A 23,851-nucleotide genomic window follows, 5' to 3' on the forward strand; every position below is an offset into this window, starting at 1 on the left:
TTAAAGGTGCAAGACAATCACGTGTTTTGTTTTGTTTTGTTTTTAGATTTTATTCATTTATCCATGAGAGACACAGACAGAGGGGCAGAGACATAGGCATAGGGAGAAGCAGACTCCCAGCAGGGAGCCTGATACAGGACTGGATCCCAGGACCCTGGGATCACGCATTGAGCCAAAGGCAGTCACTCAACCACTGAGCCACCCAGGAGTCCTGACAATCACGTTTTACCTTTTTCAAACATTGCAAAAGTGCTTTCTTAGCAGATGATTCATATTTGCCCATCTATCAGTAATGTATGTGATTGCTCATTTCAGCAAACTCCTATCATACTTTCACATTTTTCCAAAGTCATTCTAGCTACTTTGGAAGATATAATAGAGTATGATGTTAAAACTTAATGAGTTTGCATGTTTTTCACATGTTTAGTAGATGTTTAGAATCTAATACTAGTAGATATTTTTTTTGTTGCTGTTGGGGGAGGTAGTTGTCTTGAAAGACCTTTAACACCCTGAGGACTGATGTGGTTGAGAGATATGGAACCTCCTGTCTTGGTCCTGTTGACTTTGTATGTTTCTAGCTACCTTCGTAACCCCAAATGCCCTGGACTGATTTTAGATCTATATGTTTTAGTTAATTTTTTTTTTTACCACTTTCTCTGATGGATCTTGTCCTACTGAATCCATTTAATCCTGGGGGAAGGAAAGGAGAAGCCCTCTTAAAGCTGTAGGTCTAAATCTCTTCTCTTCACCACTGTAAGCCAGTTTTTCTGCTTTCTTGTAGGACTCATAGAGGAAAAAAGATCCATTCCTAGGACTATGAAGATGAAAGCCAAGTGCCAAGCTCTACTAGCATTTCCTTAATGGAGGACCCAAGGGGTCCCACATCATTCTCCAGAGAAGGGGCAGCATGGAACAGTTAAATCCAGTTAAAGTTAAGTTTTGGAATCAGACCTTGATTTGAGACTGGACTCAATCACTCATAGCTGAAGTAATGTGGAGAAATGTTCAGAAGGATTTAACACAGAGGTGGCACATAATGTGTGTTCAATAAATGATAGCTATCATCATCATCAATAGTAGTAGTAGTGTAGATTAATAGCGGGGATGTATGGGAAAAAATAGTCAAGAGAAAAAAAAATGTTGAGAGAAAGAGGGCTAGGAGTGGTTCCTTAGGAGACTTAATATCCCAACTTTACAAGTTTGCTAGGAAGAATATTACTAAAGCTATCCTCCCTCCAATTTTAGTCATTTAGCTTCCTAACCACGTGCCCCTTCTGGTTATAGTTTTCAACTGAGTGACCTAACTTCCATCTGTCTATAAGTGGTGCAATTGACAGAAACCACAAATATCCTTTGGCTAATTGGACCACTCATCAAATGGACTGTAGCTGATCTGTTCAATCAGAAGGCACAGTAGGAAAATGTCAGACTTGGAGTCATTTCCATAACTGGCAAAGACATTGCTAAAAGATCAGAACACTGAAAACATTGAGCCATCCTTCCTTGTAAGATTTTCATGAGAACTTCATTTTCTAAACTTGCCTCTCAGCCTCTTAAAGATTTATAAAGATGATTTAGTGCTTTGATGTGAAGATAAATATGCCTGTGGTTTCAGAAATGTCAAAGATATTGCTTGAAAATGAAAATTTCAGGCTGCCAACTTCATGGTCTACATGGGGCCATGGAACTTGTTAAGTTGCTTCTTATCCCATTATCTCCAGCAAACCGTTACTCCACTTTCCATATATAAACAAAATTAGCCTAGCCCTTCTTCACACACATATTTATTTATTCAGTGACCATCTTTGTTGACATTCCTGATCGGTTTAGTCATACAACTGATCAACATAGCGATAAAGCTTATTTTTCTCCAACTCTACATTTCAAATCTACTGCCTCTCTCCCATCCTCAAGACCCCTGTAGTTTTATATAATCTCGTGTAGGTTAGCATGTTATTTTTTCTTATTCCTCTCCAAGTTATCTTCCTGAAAAGCTATTTCTCTAAAATGCAAATATTAACATAGCATACCCCCACTCAAATAATTTCATATGCTTCCAAATATCCATGACAGTGCTGAGCCATAATTAACAATGATGGAAGTGCTCTGTATCAGAGCTGTTCAAGATGGTGCCCACTAGCCACATGGAGCTGTTGAGCCCCTCAAGAGTGGTAAGAATGAGAAACTGAATTAACCTTTTAAAGTTTTAACTAAGTGAAGTTGAATTTGAAATAGCCATATATGGCTTGGGTTGTCTACCCTGATGCTGCGGATCTATGAGATGAGATCCAGGTTGCTTAGCATGGTACACAAGGACCTCCATCATTTGGTTCCTGACTACTTCTCCAGTCCCAGCTACCAGTGTTCCATGCCTTTAATGTTTATTAGTAAGGTTAAACACTTGTAGCTCATACTTTTCCAGACAATGCAATTATGTCTGTGCATAGCTATTCCCTTGGCCTTATATATATCTGTCTCTCCTCACCTTGTACAATTGCCATATTCTCTAGGATCCTTAAAACTGGAGTTTTATCCCTCCAATGACTCCTTCTTGCCTAACCCTGAAGCCCAATGACTTCTTTAGTTAGGTTGTTTTTACCTCCTGCATGTGGTTTTGTTATTGCACTGCTAACATTAAATTTTAATTACTTACCCAGCTGTCAGTTTCTTGAAAACAAATTTATAACTTAATCTGTTGGTTGGTTGGCTTCTCTAGCACCTACGACATTATCTGGGATAGACTGGTCACTTAATGGATGGTTATTTAATTATGTGTCATTGGATTATTTAATTGACATTATGTAAACAAAACCATTCATTATTTAACAATTATTTTTTTCTGGTTCAGGGGTTATCCTTTGGAATCAGGTGGTTTCTTTTTAAGATTTATTTATTTATTTATTTATTTATTTATTTATTTATTTATTTATTTGAGAGAGAGAAAAAGCAAGTGTGGAGAGGAGGGGTAGAGGGAGAGGGAGAGTTCCAAGAAGACTCCATGCTGATCACAGAGTCCAAAGCGGGGTTTGATCTCACAGTCCTGAGATCATGACCTGAGCCTAAGCTAAGAGTTGGAGGCTCAACTGACTGAGCTGCCCAGGCGCCCCTGGAATCAGTTTTAAGTGAAACACTGAGACATTTCATTTCCTTAGCAATAGAAGAAGAGTTGGGATGGAGTGAGCTTGCTGAATTCTAAAAAAAGCAGCTACAAATGTCTGATATCCAGTTTTACCTGTTTGTTCAGCGCAGAGTCTGAGAATCGAAAGCCCTTAAAAGTACAGACTCTTTTCAAAAAAGACCCTATTCTGTTGTAAGATTGTTCCTTCTACAATCACTTGCCAAACATGAGCTGTATTTAAAATATATGCAGTGCCTGTGTTTTCATAAAACATATATAAATTAGATCTGTCCTTTGCATAGTTTAAAATATTATAGCAATTTCTCTATGTGGAGGGAAGTAACTTCTAGCAAGTTCTTTTCTTTAACAGTTGTTCATATAATGGATAGACTTTGAGTGGGTTATCTCTGATTTTTGATCTGGAAAACACCATGAATCGCTCTGTTATTTTTTTTTCCTGGCTCTCTTAAGCCTTGTATTTGTATAGCACTTCAGAGTTTACAAAGCACATTTATCTCTATTATCCCACTTGATTGTTATGAGAATCTTGCCAAGCAGGCAGAGCAAAAACTGTTATTCTGTATTCATAAGAAAGGAAGAAAGGAGCCAATACTCTATTGCCCAGCCTCTGACTTGCCCAAGTTCTTTGGGGAGCAGGATGGGGCCAGAATTCTTCCTCAGTCTGACCACAACTCCAGAGCTATTCTCTCTGCTGGGATTATGCTCAGATTATGGGCGGGCCGTACTCTGCTGGGACCAGGAGCTTGCAGCCAACAATAGAAGTCTTCCCAAAATTGCAGTCTTAAAGTGAAAGTGTGTTCTCACTATGTCATCTTGCTATTTCCTTTCTGGGATGTTGCTTCTAGTAAATGAGGGGGAAGATTGCCAGTGACAGCTTGATAACTATCCCCAACCACAGTCGACAGGGGTTACCTTCAGCCACAAGTTGGCAAGTGTCTCCATGGTAACCCAGAAGCAAAGCTATTTCTCGGATGCATCTCAACAGCAAGAGCACGATTATAAACTTTGTCAAGAGGCTGGAGTTACACCTCTGGATAGGGGAGAAAGGGCTCCAAATACTTAAAATATATATTTGTAAGATTGCCTTCTGGTCATTGACATATGCCATATCGTATAACTTTTGAATCTCATTCAATGTGATAATATTTCCTGTATACTGTCTTCTGAATTCAGAATTTTGGCAATACCATATAGGTGAGAGCACATTATAATATGAATTTTCGAAAAATTCTGTAACCAAGCTTTCTTGTGTGGAATTCAAATTCAAATGGGATCTACTTCAGAATAAATACAGCATTGCACCAAATCTAATTCATTATGAGGTTTGTTGGTATTTCACATTGATAGGTTGGAGGGTCTACCAAATACTCCAATGGAGTAATGTGCTTTATTTCCAGGTGCCTTTCATAAACAAGAGAATTAAGATACTCTCTATTTTCTGCCAAGTCGCTGGAATGTTAAAAAATCTGGTGGTTTTTTCAGTCTGTCTCCAAATGCCACTAGCTTGCTCTACAAATGTGGACTTCCTACCGCATCTCTCGGGACCTTCTACTCCTTATGAGGAGCCTGCTTTCAACTGTTCCTTAGCTCTAAGACTTCCAAAGATTAGTATTTTGTTCCACACAGAGTAAGGAGCAGATAATGGGTTCAGTGTTCCCACTTCAATTCAGATATCCTGGCAGACAGAAATTCAGAATAAGAGAGCTAAGTAAGGGTAGAAAATGAAATACAGTTAACTCTTAGTCAACTTCTTAGTTGTAGAAATTATCTACAACCTGTGTGTTTAGTACCAAGCAGAAAACCTGTCTCCTTTCTACTTCTGGACTCCTCACCTAAACCAGTTGCTTTGAATCTGAGCAGATAATGTATTTTTAATTAGACATAATCAGTTATTAGTGTGTGCCAGTAATTTATTGCTGTGTAACAAAAGGGCTCCAACGTTTAACGGCCTAAGCCAACAATATTTTATTATTTCTCACAATTTGGTGGGTCAGTTGGATATTGCATCTGCCCCGTGCACTGTTGTTTGAAGTAATATATGCATTTGCATTAAGTTAACAAAACCGATTGGGGCTAGAATGTCCATAGTAACTTCACTTGCCTATCTGGGAGCTCATGTATGAAGGCTGGAATGTCTGGTGGTTGGTGGGCCCTCTCTCTCCATCAAGGTAGCTATTTTCATGGTGACTCAAGAGTGACAGGTGAAGATACTAAAACTCTAAAGGGTTAGAGTCAGAATCAGCACAGTGTTATTTCTACTGTATTCTGTTGGTCGAAGTAAGTCAAAGTCTAGCCGAACCCCAAGAGGCAGAATCAATCCACTTCTCAATGGGAAAAGTTACATCTCTGTACAAAAATCGAACATAAGAGGAGTTATTTTTGGCCATAGCTGGAGACAACTTCCCAGCCTGCCCTATAGCCACAGCAATTTATGAGCCTCCCACATGCAAATGTTATCCACCCACCTCAAAGATCTTTAGTCTCAAAGATCTTGGGCCCAAAGCCAGGATTTAAAGTCAGGTCTGCTGTGGCTAGATGTGGATGAAACTACTCGGGTAAAGTTCCTCTTGATCGGGGACTTTGGAAACCAAAGCAATAACACCACCACCAAAAGCAAGCCTAGTCAGTAGGCTTGCTCATACAAAGACACCCAACATAAATGGTGAGATAAGAACAGAATAATCACAATAGACACATCTGTTCAAGAAGTCAGACACAGGGATCCCTGAGTGGCGTAGTGGTTTAGCGCCTGCCTTTGGCCCAGGGCGCGATCCTGGAGACCCGGGATCGAATCCCATGTCCGGCTCCCGGTGCATGGAGCCTGCTTCTCCCTCTGCCTATGTCTCTGCCTCTCTCTCTCTCTCTCTCTCTGTGTGACTATCATAAATAAATAAAAAAAAAATTTAAATAAAAATAAAAAAAACTTAAAAAAAAAAAGAGGTCAGACACATACCATGAGCTTTGCATCCATGGGGATGGGAAATGTTGCTTTGTTAGAGAATGTTGCTCTGCATTTGAGAATGGTTCCCTAAACCACAGCTTTCCTCTGCTCCAGACTCTACCCTCAGAGTCATTCTCTCTTTTGAATAAGAAAGGGCTAATGCTAATATCTGAGTAGCTTCCTCATCCTGTTTCTGACCAATATGGAAGGTTGGACACCCACAGGACTCTTGTTATTTGGCACTTTTATTTCTTCAGCCAAGTTGGGAGTATTTTGCTAGTACAATTATTTTAAAGCCTTTTGGATTTCCTATGAATCTTATAGTGGCCCAGAAGCCCCATCCAATATTCTCTCTGACACAGCTTCTCCCTGTTTTGTGCTTCTTGGGCTGATATGGGACAGCAAGATTGTTGGATAACCTTACAGTCTATCTGTGAAGATCTACTAACGCTACCTTAAATCTTGCAGGGGTCTTAGAAAGAGTTCTAGCAGCCTTTATTCAAGAAGAGAACATACTCACACTTTTATTGGGGGCAGCACTAGCTGGGCATGGATGGGTGCCACTATTGGTGACTGTCTTTGGAAATAATTCAGCACAGACCTGAGAGGGGTCTCAGAGATCATCTGATCCTACTACCCATTTGGTACCAAAATCAACCCACCTTGAGATTAAGAAACTAAAACCAAAAGAGAAGGACTTGGCCACAACCATAAGCCAAATGGTTAACAAAGCAAGAAAGAAAAATTTCATCTCTTATATTCACATTCAGGAGTGCTTTCTGCTACATTTATCCCCTAAGTGAAGCTGGAAAGAAACATGGCTTTAAACTACAGGCTGAGGAATATCAAAGGTAAATTATCTTGGAAGCATCTTTTTTATTATTATTCATAGCATTGTTAGCTTCCTTTAGTATACACAGCAGAGTCAACTATATTAGAAAGATCTAAAGTCAGAGAACAACAATCAGTGTGAAATTGGAAACCGAGCTCCAGTTTCTGTGTTTCTAGAACATCTGGAGGAAAAATAAAATGCCATTTGTTTTGGTGTTTTAAGGATCTTTTACTTCCCATTAATTTTTCACCAAGTCATATAACAAATGCATTTTTAAAAAACAAATGCTTTTTATTTGATTTTTATTTTTTAAGGATTTTATTTATTTATTTGAGAAAGAGACAGAGACAGAGAGCGAGAAAGAGCAGGAAGGGGGAGAGGAGCATATGGAGAAGCAGGATCCCTGACTTGGGGCTCGATCCCAGGACCTGGAGATCATGACCTGAGCCAAAGTCAGATACTTAACCAACTGAGCCATCCAGGCTCCCCTAAAAGGTGCCTTTTAAACACCTTCTACATGTCAGATTCTATCCTCTGCATTGGAGGTCGGCCTTGGAGATGCTCACTAGGTAAGAGTTTAGACAGCTGATGGTGGGAAATGTAAGTGTGTAGTAGAGCAGAGAAGGCAGCTCCATTTGGAACAGCTAAACAGTACCTTGGATAAAGAAGAAAGAACAGAAACTCACCAGGACTTAATAACTGGAAGGAGCCCTGAAAGAGCAAAGAAAGTCCACAGTTGGATGATGTTAGGGTATAGTATGCATGATGAACAATGGTGGAAAGAGAAGTTCTGGGGAGGTCAAAGACTTGTGGAATCCTTTGACTTGGACAAGGAAGCTGCAGAAAGAAAGAATCAGAGGGTGTTCTGGGCCAACCTCAAATCAGAGGCCATTCACTCTGGATTAGAATGGGGGTTTCCAGGGGCACCTGAGTGGCTCAGTCAGTTAAGCATCTGACTTTTTAAAAAAGATTTTTTTTATTTATTTATTTATTTATTTATTCATGAGAGACAGAGAGAGAAAGAGAGTCACAGACATAGGCAGAGTGAGAAGCAGGCTCCATGCAGGACCCCAGGCTGACCTGAGCCAAAGGCAGACACTCAACTGCCGAGCCACCCAGGTGTCCCAGCATCTGACTCTTGATCTCAGCTCAGGACTTGATTTTAGGGTTGTGAGTTCAAGCCCCATGCTGGGCTCCACACTGGGCAAGGAGCCTACTTTAAAAAAATAAAAATAAAGTAAAAGAATTGGAGTTTCCAATCTATCAGTCAGGTTTCCTTTCACTTTTCTGTTGTCATAGTTGTTGCTCTGTATGGTAACAAACCCTGATGAGAGCATGGCTTTCTCAGGGAGGTAGCACATGGAAAAGACACATGGTCATAAATCAGGAAATGTTCACAAAGACACATGAGTGCTGAGTAAGCCATACTGACCATACTGAATGCACCTACATTTTCTGTTTCGGGTCATGCCTTGTACTCTGAAAGGCATTGCAAATTTGCTTGCAGATCGTGTACCCCTGATTCAGGACCATTGCCATGAGGCAGTCAGAAGAGAAGTTATACAACATGTTTTAGGCAAAGTGAGTATACATTATTTGAAAACATCATTCATTTTTAGAGCCTGCAGCATTTCACCAAAATGAACATTAGAGATCATATAGTCGAAAATCTGCTACTAGTTTAAAAAGAGAGAGAGAGAGAAAGAGCTGGAGTGCCTAATTCTTCTGTGTCCGGATAAACCTGGGCAGGGTGGCTATTCAGACTTGTGTCCAACCTTCGAAGGCTGGCTACCTGTTAAACTTCAACCATGGCTCAAACACAAGGCCCAAGGCCAGACCAGTCATACTCTCAAAGAGACAATCAAGTCGCCGCCTAGCAAAGAAAACAGAGGCAGCAAGAAGGCGTGATGCCATGAAATAAATTAGAATGAACATCCCATTTTTATCTCCATGGCAGGCGGCCCGTTCCATTCTTTGTATGCTATTTTCATATGTTCCCAGCAGTTTGAGAGCTGAATAGGAAGAGAGGAGGAATGGTATAGAGGAATCAGAAGGGAAGTGAGAGAGAGAAAACCACTGGCTATTAATCCTGACCCAGTAAAACCCAGTTGTGTCTATTGTAACTAGACAGAACCAGACGTCCATTCAAGGACTTGGCATTGAAATGAGTGAGACATGGCCCTCACCCAGCCTGGGCCTCTCTGCCTCTCTCCCTAACCTTGTTTCCACTGCCTTCGTAAGCCTGGTTTGAAGAGAGTGACAATTCCCTGATTCTTCCCCAGTGGCTTGTCCAGCTGGGTCTATGGAACTTGAAGAGGGGCTTGGGAAGCTCCCTGATGGAGACAGGAGAGTCTTCTCCAAGTTCAGCAGTACTTCTGTGCACACATCCCTCCTGTCTCCCAAACTGGCCCAGCACTGAGGAAGGCATGATGCTGTATGATGGGCTGGGTGCCAAGCACTGAGATCGTGCTAGAAAATGGCCAGTTTCGATGGCAGATTTTATCCATTAAAACCTATTACTAGTTCCCTCCCAGAGCCCAGCTGGTTCCATTATAGAAAATTGGAGTGAAATGATGTCAGGTTTGTGCCATAAAAATGAATAGGAATCTTGCTTTCCATTATTTTAAATTGCAGATTGTTGCACTGATATGTATTTATTTTTGTCATTTCTCTCTGGCCCCAGTTGAGGGTCTGACCCTTGAATAATGAATAAACAGAAAGACACATGTTGGCACTTGAGCCTTGCCTGTGTCACCCTGGTTTTTCCTTCCATTTGTGACAAATTCAAAAAAAATGCAACACTCTTAAATGGGTTTATAATCTGTACTCTTTTAAGCTGTCACTCAATCTCTGTCTCAGAAAATAGGCTATTGAAACTCAGGAGGAAATATTTCATAGAGACCTCAACACTGCAAACTTGTTTCCAGTTTTAGAGGCAGCCCTTTGGTAGCTTTAGAATTAAAATAAGAATTTGGAGTAATTGTTGCTTATTGAGATAAAGGAGGTTCATTTGGAAATGCCAAGTACACTTTAGCAGCCTTAAAAATGATGGCTTCTTTTGTTTGGGCATAATCGAGTTTTCTAGATGTTTCTTTCAGACCCAGGATTTTTATAGGATGAATCTTGAGAGTGGGGAAAAAGGGCAAAGCAACAGTGAGTATAATGGTAATGACTATGTGTTCATTTTAAAGTATTTTATTGTTAAAGGAGGGTTTATATCTTGTTGCTCTAGTGCTTAAGTGGCTACCGGGGTATAAAGACCAAAAAATATAATAAGTCCTAAAGTTATTAGGGATATGAGAAGCAGTTGAAGTACCGTAGAGATAAGAGAATTTATATTTCTGGGCATCCTTGAGTTTTGGGAAAATGTACAACTCACAATGGCCATTAAGATCACAGGACCATACAAATAAAAAAGCCAGCAAACAGATAATAATTGCTTCCATTAAAAAAAAATTCAAATGCAATTGCTTTCAGAGATGCAGAAAACATCCTAGCATGTATTTCTTTGCCATTTCATTAATTACAAAGTGTGACAAGTGGATTTCAGAGCAGATGGCGGCATGAGAGTCAAACACACAAATGGTCTCTACTAAGTTCTATTCTTCTAGCTAAGTCCAAGTCCTAGTCCACCCTCATTGAGAGTGGCCACAGTAAACATTGGATCTGGCCTCTCTGCAATGTTACCACCTTGACTTTCAGCCCTATGGACAGCTGTTAAGAGTCTGGGCTTCAAGGTGAGAGAGAACATGAGGGCCACGATTTTCCCACTGCCACTTTTGAATGTGAGAAATAGAGAAATGTCAATGCCTTCCTTCCTCTCCAAATCAATCTTATCCTGAGCTCTTGGCAGGCAAGATGCTGAGAAATTTGATCTCAGTCATCATCAGAACTCTAAATTCATGATTGCATAAGAGAAATTTGGGGTTTCACAAAGCCTAGAACGTTTGGAAGTTTCCAGAATATAGTTCTATGTTGGTCATCTATGATGCAGACCTCTCCTAAACACAGAGAGTCCCCTGCACAAGTGCATGTCCATCACTAGGGGTTATACCTGCAACAGGCTCCTTGATGAGTCTGGGAGCCCCCATGCCTGGGTCTCACGACCTACACATGACTCTGTGTTATTCATCTCTGACATCCTCCAACTTGCCAGGCAGGAGTATAGCAGTTCTCCTCCCAGTTTTAGAGAAGTTTTTCCTGCCTCAGTTTGTTCAACTGTGTCTTCCTTTACATGCTCTTCCCTCCAGCCTTTCTTTCCCTTCCAGGAAGGTCTCCTGCCTCCGGTCATTAGAAACATAATGTTGACTCCCCACCCCTACTCCTTATTGGAGGGAGAAGCTGAAAACTGACAGCTCTTGTGACTTACTAAAGCATGTGTTAGGGATGCTTGAATGGCTCAGTGGTTGAGCATCTGCCTTTGGCTCGGGAGTGATCCTGGGGTCCTGGGATCGAGTCCCACATCGGGCTCCCCACAGGGAGCCTGCTTCTCCCTCTGTCTATGTCTGTGTCTTTCTCTGTGTCTCTCATGAATAAATAAAATCTTTTAATAAATAAATAAATAATCATGTCTTAAATCTAGATTCAAGTTCTGATTCTATCACTTTAGAAAAGCTAACTATGCTCTCTATGCCTTGGTTTTTGTACCAGTGGAATTGTGACCATGCCAATTTCATAAGGTTATTGTCGAGATTAAACAAGGGAAAAAAAGTGCATTTATACCGAGCTCAATGCACATGAAAAACACGGATAAAATAATACTCGTTAAGATGGAATTGTGGCTTATCTTTTCATTAGATCTTGTGCCTCAGTTCTTAATAGGAGTAGTTCACTTGGACCAATGTCATTTCTGAAGCCAGTTGATCACCATTTGAAAGTGCCAATGCCAAGATGAAGGCTCCTGAGAAAGAAACAAGGGAAACCTCCTCTCTGTGCCTTGTTCTCCCACCAGAACTCAGGCAGGATAAGTAACATGGTTGATTCATGACCCATCTCGAAGCTCCAGACACAAGTATTTATCTTTAGGTTCAACGATACCGTGCTTAAGGGCTCAGCAACCTACACCTACACCCAGACTGCCCTCTGGCCTCAGCTCAACTAAAATTCCCCAACACAACTCAAGAATGATTGCTTCTCAAACAAAGCCAGTATGATAAAGGATCCAGATATTTCAGGGGAGAAATAGAGAAATAGTCAGAGCTGGGTAGTGGGTCTTGGTGGCGTGGTTCTTAATATGTCACATAGAACAATCATCAGCCATGAATATTAGCTATTGGGTCCCAATCCCTAGAACCTGCAAATGTTTCCTGGTTTGGAAAATGTTTTGTTTTGTTTTGTTTTGCCTCTGTGATTAAGTTAAAAGTTGTGAGATGAAGAGGCCCTGGATTACCTACCCTATGGGCTCTAAATGCCAACACAAGCATCCTTATAAGAAAGAGGCAGAGGGAGATTCAACACACAAAAGGAGAAGACCATGTGAAGACAGAGCAGAGAGGTTTGATGATGCTGGCCTTGAAAGCTAGAGGGATGTGACCATAGGCCAAGGAAGGCTGGCAGCCACCAGGAGCTGGAAGGGGCAAGGAAGGGGTCTTGCTGAGTCTCCACGAGAAGAGTGGCCCTGCCAACACCATGATTTCTGCCCAGTGATATTATTTTGGGATTTTTGGTCTCTAGAACTGTGAGAAAATAGATTTCCATCGTTTTAAGCCACCAGGCTTTTAATTTGTCCTGGTAGCCCCAGGAAGTTGATAGAGCAGGAGAAAGGAAAGTTGATGAGAAGAAAACAGGAAAATGTGAAGGCAGTAGAGGGACAATAACAACGCTTCACCCCTTGTAAAATTGATGCTTCACCTCCTTATGAAATTAAACAGGGTTCTGCATGCAGAATCTGTGTGGTTCTTAGAATATACAGGCATGTTATTGAAATGACCATGAAATAGGTATGGACATGGAGTAAATCACTCCATAAGCACAAGAAAGTCTGGCATAGCAGTTTATAAGCCAAAATAAAAGGACATCCATCACAGTAAACTGTCTCCAGTGTGGCATCAGTGAGCAAGGCCAAGGACACAGTGGCATGGAGAGTAGAATGGGGTCTTCCAGTTCCCTGTACAGCCATTGAAATAATGTCAAGTTTTGTGTGTTGCCTAAACAATAGGACTCTATGCCAGTAGTACTTGCAAGATCTGTTCATGGTATATTGACTGCCACCTGCTTTATTGTAATAGGAAAACACAGAGAAAACAAAGTTGAATATTCATAAAGTTTTTCAATTGGGTCCTTTGGGTCAACAATTAACAGTGGTAAATGATACAGCAACAAACTGAGATTATTATAAAAGTCTGCACACATGCAAAAAGACCATAGATCTCACATTTTCTCCCTCCAATCAGAACTTAATTCACACACGAGAACAAAATTCGATATTAGAGATTTTCTATTCCTTTAGAGAAAAAAGGATACACTATCTTCTTAAGCAGAGCCTGTGTATTCAAAAATAAAGAAATGAAGCAGATAAAAACCAAGTAAACAGTTTGCAGAATCAGCTGTCAGGCAGATTCTCAGATTTATATTTGAGAGTTACCTCCAGAATATAGAAGACAACTTTAAAAACTAATCAAAAAGAATGTGCAGAGATATCAAAATATTTTAAGAATTCAGTACTTTTATTATAATTGTATTCTTTTTTTACTTCAAAAAGAAAGATGATAGACATGGACATTAGAATAAAAAGATCCAATCTGTTAATAAGAAGATTCCCTTCCTCCCCAAAGGTAATCACTACTCCTCTAAAAATAAAGCAATTAATTCAAAATTTTATCTTCAGAACTAATATGGAAGAGAAAAATCACAAACTTATAAAAGATCCAAATATTAGAAATCAAGAAGACAAAATAAGTTCAATAAACAAGACAAACCCATTGTGAAGATTTTAAATTCAAAGGATAAAAAGATAACCGCATGAGCTTCAGGAAGGCAATAATTTGGTTTCAGAGGAGTTAAATACAAGTTAGTTTCAGATTTTCTTTCAGCATAGTCAATATCTAAACATCTAGTTGTTTAGCATATCTTAAATCTGAGGCCCAGAGAGTCATTCTGAGGTCTTCAGAGTCTCAGATATATGTTGCCCCAAATGTCTTTTGGAAATAAATAATAAATAAAACTGAAAATATTTTGAACAATGCAGAGATTGTAATTTTTAAAGAACAAGAGATTGTCATTGAAATATAGTTCCTGGGATCCCTGGGTGGCGCAGCGGTTTGGCGCCTGCCTTTGGCCCAGGGCGCGATCCTGGAGACCCGGGATCGAATCCCACATCGGGCTCCTGGTGCGTGGAGCCTGCTTCTCCCTCTGCCTGTGTCTCTGCCTCTCTCTCTTTCTCTCTGTGTGACTATCATAAATAAATAAAAATTTAAAAAAAAAAAATTTGAAATATAGTTCCTATATGGAAAGGGGAGTTAAGAAAATATGGTATTTATGGTAGCATCAAAAAATGTCCTTAGGAATACACTTAACAAAGGAGGTAAAAAGTCCACAGTGATAACTACAAAACATTGCTGAAGAAAATTAAACAAGACATGAATTAATGGGAGGTTGTCCTGTGTTCATGGGTTGGAAAACTTAATAGTCTTAAAATGTCTGTACTACCCAAAGCATTATACAGATTTAATGCAATCCCTATCAAAATCTGATGACATTTTTTCAAAAGTTGAAAAAAAATGCTAAAATGCATATGGAATCTCAAAGGATCCTGAATGGCCAAAATAATCTTGATAAAGAAAAAGAAAGCTGGATGACTCACACTTTTTGATATTATGCAATATATATTATTTTATATTGCAAAATGACAGTAAACAAAACAGTATGGCACTGGCATACTGACACACATGTGGACTGATGGGACAGAATGGAAAGCCAGAAATAAATTGTTGTGTGAATGGTCAAATGATCTTCAGCAAGGATAACAAGGCTGCACAATGGGGAAATAACTGTCTGCTCAACAAATGATGCTAGGAAAACTGTATATCCACCTGCAAAAGAATGAGTTTAGACCCTTATCTTACACCACACACAAAAATCAACTCAAGACAGATCAAAGGCCTAAATGTAATACCTGAAACTATAAAACCCTTAGAATAAAACATAGGGTAAAATCTTCGGGACATGAGATTTGGCCATGATTTCTTGTAAGTGACAACAAAGTCATATGCAACAAAGCAACACAAGACATATGGAGGTATATCAAATTTTAAAACTTTTGTGCAGTGGAGCAATCCATCAATAAAGTGAAATTGCACCCCAAGTAATGGGAAAAATATCTGTAAGCCACTCATTTGATAAGGAGATAATATCCAGAAGATAAAAAGGACTTGCACAACTCATCACTAAAAAACAAAGAACCCAATGAAAAACCAGACAAATGAGTTGAGTAGCTATTTCAACAAAGAAGATACACCAACTGCCAATAAATATTACGAAAATATTATGAAAAGATGCCCAAGTGTCACTGGTCATCAGAGAAGTGCAAGTCACAATCAGAATGGGACATCACCTCATGCTTGCTAGGAAGGCCACTATCAAACAAACAAACAAAATGAAATCATAAATGTTTGCAATGATGTAGAAAGATTGGAACACTTGGGCATGTAACATGGTAAAATGACTATGAAAAACAGAACAGATATTCCTCAAAAGACTAAAAATAAAATTACCATATGATCCAGCAATCCCACTTTGGGATATGAATCCCAAATAATTGAAAACAAGATCTTGAAAAGATATTTGCACACTCATGTTCATTGCGGCATTGCTCAGGGTAGCCAAGACATGAAAGCAACTTCAATATCTATGAATAGACGGGGAAAGAAAATGTGGTGTATGCGTATAATGAAATAGTATTCAGCATTAAAAAGGAAGGAAATCCTACAAAATGTGACAACATGGATGGACCCGGAGGACACACAATAAGTGAAATAAGCCAGTCACAAAAGGACAGATACTGCATATTCTACTTCATGAAGCATGTAAAGTAGTCAAACTCTTAGAAAGTAAAAGAGTCTTTACCAGGGGCTAGCGGGGAGGAAAGAAAGGGGGAATTGTTCCCTTGGCATAGGATTTCAGTTTTTCAAGAGGAAAAAAAATCTAGAGATCTGTTACACAACAATGTATATATAGTTAACACTACTGTATGCTGAGAAATGGTTAAAAGAAAATTTTATGTTTTTTACAGTAATAAAAAATGGTCTTGACTTGTCTGATATGATTATGATTAAGTAAAAATATCAACTGTGAGAACATGTCATGTTGAGAAATGATTGCCGTAGAATTGTAAATCATTTAATTTTCACATCTTCGTAACATTTTACGGCAAATAGTCATGTATATAGTAAGTGCTCACTAAATGCCTCTTGAATAAATGAATAACATGGTTCATTCAACACAGGACAAAATAGATGTAATAAAGGAACACAGAATATGATTAAAGATTCCATAGCAAGAACAAAAGTTATAATCAAGAAGTGAAAAGTACAGAGCAGGAAATGTAGTCAATAATATTAACACTGTCATACGGTGACAGGTGCAACTACACTTACCGTGCTGCGCACCAAATAATGTATAGAATTGTCAAGTCCCTAAGTAGTACACCTGAAATAACATAATATCATGTGTAAACTATACTTCAATAAAAAACAAAAATTAAAAACTGTAAACAACATAAATTCCCATTTTAAAAGGGGGCTAAGTCTCCGATTGAGGTGTTTTTTGTTTGTTTCCCCTTTGCGTATTTGCTACTTTTGAGAGAAACACTAAAACAAAATGAGAGGAGAAAACCGAAATTGCAATGTTTGGTCTATTACATAAATGAAAATGAGAAGATCAGGGCTAGCAGTATTAAAATCAAACCAGAGATTAAATTTAATATGTTCTATCAAATTTAAACACAGTATTCAAGATAAAGTGTAACAAAAGATCTAATAAAGCGAAAAATGTTGGAAATTAAAAAAAGTGCAAGAAGCACAACGTGGGACATGCTCTCAGCTTGTTCTCATCAGCTCGTGACTAATTAAGTGAGCAGCGGTGGGTGAAGGTTAATGACCGACATCATGGGAAAGAGCCTGTAAGTATAGTCATAACTTAAACCCCCTATGAACTAAACATTTCTTTTTTTAAAAAAAATATTTATTTATTTTAGAGAGAGAGTGCAAGGAGCTGGAGGAGCATAGGGTGAGGGATAAGCACACTAGGCTCTGAGCGTGGAGCCCACCATGGTGCTCGATCTCATGACCCTGAGATCATGACCTGAGCCGAAATCACCAGCTGGTCGCTCAACGGACTGAGCCACCCAGGCGCCCCACAGACTAATAAATATTTCTGATGACTTTTGTTCACAGTTGTACTTTTTTTTTCCCTCATGACAAAAAGTAAAAAATGCTGAAGAAATTTTCAGAAAATATGGGGGAAAGATCAGGTATTTATTGGCAGGGAGGAAACCCAAAACCATAATTATTTTTTCTTTAAAGATTTTATTTATTCATGAGCGACACAGAGAGAGAAGCAGAGACACAGGCTGAGGGAGAAGCAGGCTCCCTGCAGGGAGCTTGATGGGGGACTCCGGAATCATGGCCTGAGTCGAAGGCAGACACTCAACCACTGAGCCACCCAGGCACCCTCAAAACCATAATTAATGAAAAAGTAAGTTGCAGAAGAATTATTACAGTATACCACCATTTATGTGAAGAAATGGGAGACAATGATACATGTATTATATATTATATATACTATATATTTAAATACATTACTGTATTTTATATACTAATTATAATATATAACATCAATACTTATATTATTAGTTACTATATTATAATGTTATTGTATTTTATTGTTACAAATACTTCCTCTATGTAATTACATATAAATTTTACTATATAAATAAATAAATACACATATATACACACACACACACACACACTATAAGGAAAAGCACGGGTGTGAGGAATACTTCATTCAGGATGTCATTAAGTATAATAGTGTCATGATAGGGTCATGATAAGAAAGAGAAGAGATGGAACTGCTCATTCCCCACATGGTAGCCAATTTCCCTTAGAGGATACGTAGCCATATAACCCACTTGATCTGACTCCTGCCACCTTTATGGTCTCACTTCCTGCCATCTGCTCCCATGCTCAGCTATAGTTGATTTCAGTTATTGGATGGTGCCATGATTTCTTCTGCTTCTGAGGCTTTGATATGCCCTGTGCCCTTACCCGATCCAGATCTCGTTTGTCAGGGGTTAGTTAATTTTTTTAAAGGTTTTATTTATTCATGAGACACACACAGAGATAGAGGCAGAGACACAAGGCAGAGAGAGAAGCAGGCTCCCTGTGGGGAGCCCAATGTGGGACTCAATCCCAGGACCCTGGGATCACGACCTGAGCCAAAGGCAGACGCTCAACCACTGAGCCACCCAGGTCTCCCAGGTGTCTTCTAAATGTCAATCCCCCTACCTTTCCCTCCTGAAGCTGGGATAGACACCCTTACTCTCTACGCACAGCTCCCTGTTCTTTCCATCCTTCACTTTATTCTAACTGTTTATAGAATTGTCTAATCTCCCATTTACACTATACATTTTGGAAGATCTTGTCTCTCTTATCTGCCCTGTATCCTGGGGAATAGCGAGGAGGGATACAATAAGTGTTTGTGGGATGAATGGATGAATGCACATGACGAGCTCCATGCCTCACCCTCAGGGCAGGCAATCTCCACTGATGACTGGTACCTCCACATTTCTGTCTCCTCTTCCTGCAGGAATGCCCATTTCACTGCAATTAGAGTTTTGCCCTGGTACTGCCTACAGCCCACTGCATCCACTGCAATGTGGATCGATATGCTACTGAACTGAACAGCAGCCTAAGCTAATCAGCTGATAATCCTAATAGCGGCCAAGGCGGAGTATAAAATATAAGCCCGGTGAAAGGAGGCACCCCAGGGAAGTATTGTGTTATCCATGTGAGAACTGAAGGGCTTAAAGATGCATTGACTTTCCAAGGAAACATTGGGTTTTTAACACAAGAGTTCTGACTCCCGTGTATATCCCATGTGGCCCCAGGAGAAAGGAAATTGTCAATTTCCTACCTCTATGCCTGTGTCTATTTCTATCATCTCTGTATTAAGATATTATTAAATTCAAACTTCCTGGTAAAGAGAAGAACCACAAGCTCAGACTATTGAGCAGGATCAACAGATCCCGAGGGACAGACAAGAACGATGATAAGTTAAGGTCAACACACACAGTTTAACACTCTTGATGGAGTAATGGGTTGGTTTAATTATATTAGCTTCTTTTAACCTGTAGAAAGATGATGCGCTATACTGGAGAAAGCTCTGGATGAGGGGCAGGACACCCTGGTTCTCTCCCCACACGCCCTTTTTACAAGCTGGTTTACTTTAGACAAGTAACCTACTCCTCCAGACCGCAGTTTAAATGATCTGTGAATACCCTTGGTCATTGGTATCCAAACATCATTTCATGTAGCAGTGGATGTACTGGGCTCTATCCCCAAAAGATTCCACTTGACCACTCCAGTAGGCTAATGTGAAAATATGACAACTTATACATCTCTTCTGTTACTAATGGGTAGAATTTGTTTCCAAATATTTGCTATTATGAGCAGTGCTGCTATGAGCATTCCTTCCTGTGTGCATGGGACGCTATAGGGTAAATCCCTAACAGAGAAATCACTGGATTATAGGGTGTGTGCATCTTCACATTTTCTATTACCAAATTGTTCCCCCAAAGTGGTCACATCCACCTACATTTCCACTCGCAGTTCTTGCTCTGTATCCATGCTTACACTTGAAGTTGTCTGACATTTTTGTTTTAAATTTTGAGTAAATGCTCTGAATAAAATTCTTCAAGGGTGAACATTGCCTAAGGATGTTCCTAGTGTCTGGTGTTCCTCTGCCGATGCCCTTCCTATGTGCTTAGTCTGCCTGTCGGGTAAGTTTATAGAGAAACTACCTGCCTTACTATTTTGTGTGCTCTCTACACATAAGATTTAAGATGAGGGGTGCCTGGGGGACTAAGTCGGCAAAGTCTCTGACTCGATTTTAGCTCAGGTCATGATCCCAGGGTGGTGGGATCAAGCCCCATGTCAGGCTCCACAATCAGCATGAAGTCTGCTTGAGATTCTCTCTCTCTCCCCCTCCCTCCTGCTCACGTGTGTGTGCTCTCGCTCTCTCTCTCAAATAAATAAATAAAATCTTTTTTATTTATTTAAAGATTTAAGCTGAATTTGAGAAGGAGGACTCCTATTCTGGTGTTTCTTGCTCAGATTCATTTGTGTAAAGGTGTCAGGTCTGCAGTTGTCTGCGTTGATGTGTATTACAGCTTACCATGAAACTAATTGAAATTGATAACAGTTATATTAGTGAGGTTTAGATCAATTTTAATTGCATAGGGAAGTGTCATAGTGATTTAGAAAGTGACTTTCTGTTACTATATCAATGAAAAAGGCATCTCCTCTAAATGGATGAATGGAATGTGCATGGAGAAGTTACCAGAGAACATGAATGGCCAAAGAATTCTTCATACTAGGACATATGTCTCTGTAGTTCCCTAATGCAACCCTTCAATGAAAAATTCCTTGAAAATTATTTCCTTCAGTTTTGGAGACCTTGATATGTCTTAGGTAAAATCAGGTGAGAAATAGAAAATGACAGGCAGTGACACTTTGGCCATGTGAAGTTAGACTTACAGAGCTTCTAGAATGAGAAGTGGTCCTGAAATGAATAGCTAAATGTCATTAAAATGGGAAAAGGTGCATCTCATGGAGCTATAAGATTCTTTTCTGTTCTCCTCAATCATAGAATATTGAAGGAATTATAGATTTTGAGAATGTGTTGTGACACCACCCCCATGACAAATCAAAAGGACCCTGGTTCTCAGTATGGGATGCCAGTCTGCCTCTCATGTTAGAAGTGGAATTATCTGGTAATCTGCCTCTCTGGGAGCCATGAGACATAACAGTTGAGTTCAGAGGAGATAGTTCTGATGGCCTAGAAGCTAAGTTGTGTTGTCTTTCCCTTCTCACTGCAGCTTGCCGGGCTCTGAGCAGCAGTGGTAATGTAGGAGGGTGCCCCCCTCCAAGTCTCCAGAGTTGGCTCCACCTTGCAGTGGAGGGACGTTCAGTGGAAATGTCAAGTGGCAATGTGGCTGAGGGTACTGACAAGAACTTTAGTTGGACTGAATTCTGGGAGAGCCTCTGATTTTTATAGCCACATTGGACTGCAGAAATCATTGGACTGGACTCAAATTTAAGTAGGAAAGAGATGGAAAATGTGATGTTTGTTCTAGTGGTTGTTTCAGAACAAAACGTGCTGCTGTGAGGATAAAGCTAGCTCTGGGTTTAGCTATGGCTGAGATGAGATTCTTTGCACAGGCTGATGATTATTATGGTTTTCTTATCATAAAAGCAGCACATATTTCTTGCAGGAAATACACTTTATCATTACACTCGATTTTTCTATATTCTCGGTTGTTAGCTTCAGTCCATCTGGGGAGTTATCTAGAGAAGGTAGGGTCTAGGTCACCAAAGATAAGATGACTTTCACTTCTAGATAGAACTTTCATGCACCATTAACATTCCTTGACTTTTGGTGATTAAGAAAATCCAGGAAGGTTTTTGTTTTTGTTTTTTTGAGGGTTTTTTTGTTTTGTTTTGTTTTTTGTTTTTTTTAGGAGATTCATTAGGGCGAAATATCCATGTGGAAAAGTAGAGAAGGAACGGGCAGTCACAGTCTATGATGGAAAGGCAAAGCTACATTCCTTTATAATTTCCTTTAGATACATGCCCCCATGGAGTCCTTCTGAATTCCTGTGGGGAGAAGACATAGTAAGTTTTTTTTGCCCAAATTCATGTATTTTGAGCTTTATAGCTAGTGATGATGAAGACTGTTTAGGAATGTTTGAACTAATTCCTCCAACTCATCTCAGTCACATAAGTGGATCACATCACCTAAGAAATAATAGTTCAGAAGCCCCACCAGTCTCTGAAAGATTGCTGATAATATATTGGAGCCCCAAGGTATTAAATTGCCCCATAGGCATTCAGTGGTGTTTTAAGCCGATATTACACTCAAGGAAAATACATTGACCTTCTTGTGATGACCCTATTGGTCTCATTCTATAGATGAGTGTATCAAGGCTTCAAGATATTTTATATCTTCCTTAAAGTCAACAAACAAGCGAGTAGCAAATCCAGCCCAAAATCCTTGCTCTTAAGTTTTTCAATATTTGGTTGTGCTATATGGTTTTGCTGCCAGACCATATTTTAATCCAGAAGCACAATTATACTCTCCAGAGATACAAAGCATTATAAATGAAGACTTAACAAATCCAGTCTCAAGAGGAGAGGTTCCTATTGCAAACTTTGGTGTAAAGCACAGAAAAGATAGTTTCCTTTTTTGCCATGTATCTAGCTATTAGTGATGCAGGAATGTTAACGGATGTATTGGCTTAAGATAGCCCACTGAAGTACCTAGCTTTTTGTGTCTAGCTTCTTCAATTTACATAAAGCTTAAGAGATCTACCCATATGACTGTGTGTTTCAGTCAGTCTGTTTCTATTTGTCACATGTCCCAGATGGATAGACCACAATTTGTTTACCCATTTATCAGGTCATGGACATTTGGGTTAACTCCAGTGTTCTGCTCTTACAAATAACTCATCTATGAACTAGTGTATGTACCAGTCTTTATATGAACTTATGTTTTCATTTTTCTTAGATAATATGTAAAACGAAATTTCTGGGTCATAACAGAAGTGTAAATTTAACTTGGTAAGAAACTCCTAAATTGGTTTTCAAAATGGCTACAGCATTTCAAATTTCCCACAGCAATGTGTGAGAGCTTCAGTTGTTCCACAATCTCACCAGCATTTGATACAGTCAGCCTTTTTAAATTTAGGCCCTTGTAATAGGTATGTGGTGGCATCTCACTGAGGCTTTAATCCAGATTTCTCGAATAACTAATGATGCTGGGAAATGCTCATGTCCTTATTGGCTATTTGTATCTCTTCTTTGGTGAAGTGTCTGTTCAACTATTTTGTACATTGTTTTTGGAAAAAAAGATTGTCTTTTGGGGCACTTGGGTAGCACAGCCAGTGAAGTGTCTGACTATTGATTTCAGTTTGGGTCGTGATCTCAGGGCTGTGGGATTACGCCTGTGTCAGGGCTCCACGTTCAGCACAGGGTCTCCCTCAGTTTCTCTCTCCCTCTCTCTGTGCCCCTACTCTCTCTCTCTCTCTCTCAAATTAATAAATCTTTATTTTTTAAAAAGATTTTATTTATTCATGAGAGAGAGAGAAAGAGAGAGAGAGAGAGAGAGAGAGAGAGGCAGAGGGAGAAGCAGGCTCCATGCAGGGAGCCAGACATGCGACTGGATCCGGGTCTCCAGGACCACGCCCTGGGCTGAAGGCGGCGCTAAATCGCTGAGCCACCCGGGCTGTCCAATAAATAAATCTTTAAAAAGATCTTTTTACTATAGAATTGTAAATGTTCTTTATATATTCTGGATATGTCTTTTGTAAGATACATATTTTTAAAAACATTTGTTCTAGTTTATGATTCACCTTTAATTTTTGCCAACTATTCTTAACTTTCCATTTTGAAACAGTTTGACTTACACAAAAGTTAGAAAAATTGTACGGAAAGTGTTGTATACCCTTCACTGCACTTCCTTTAAGGCTAAACTTTCATATACCCATAGAGGAGTATTTTTTTGAAAAACAAAAGCTTAATCTTGATTACATCCACTTTATCATATTTTCTCTTCAATAGTTCATCCATTTTGTCTCCTCTAAAGAAGTTTTCACCTAATTCAAGTCATTAAGATTTTCCACATGCTTTCTTTTATATAGGTCTATAGTTGATTTTGAGTTCAT

The 23,851-nt window shown here is 39.5% G+C and overlaps 2 long non-coding RNA genes across 7 annotated transcripts in view; one reads left to right on the forward strand and one right to left on the reverse strand.

Annotated features, from left to right (window-relative positions):
- Positions 1–1,048, forward strand: part of LOC140639103 (uncharacterized) — a 54,299-nt gene extending 53,251 nt beyond the window's left edge. For all 6 annotated transcript variants that reach the window (XR_012035951.1, XR_012035949.1, XR_012035952.1 and 3 more), the window contains one exon: positions 782–1,048. This is a non-coding gene — a long non-coding RNA (uncharacterized lncRNA). The remainder of the gene's footprint in view (positions 1–781) is intronic.
- The window catches only part of LOC140639104 (uncharacterized), a 59,737-nt gene that overhangs the window by 18,289 nt on the left and 17,597 nt on the right, over positions 1–23,851 (reverse strand). The window lies entirely within an intron of this gene.

This window comes from Canis lupus, chromosome 8 (genome assembly GCF_048164855.1).
Source record: "Canis lupus baileyi chromosome 8, mCanLup2.hap1, whole genome shotgun sequence".
Classification (NCBI taxonomy): domain Eukaryota; kingdom Metazoa; phylum Chordata; class Mammalia; order Carnivora; family Canidae; genus Canis; species Canis lupus.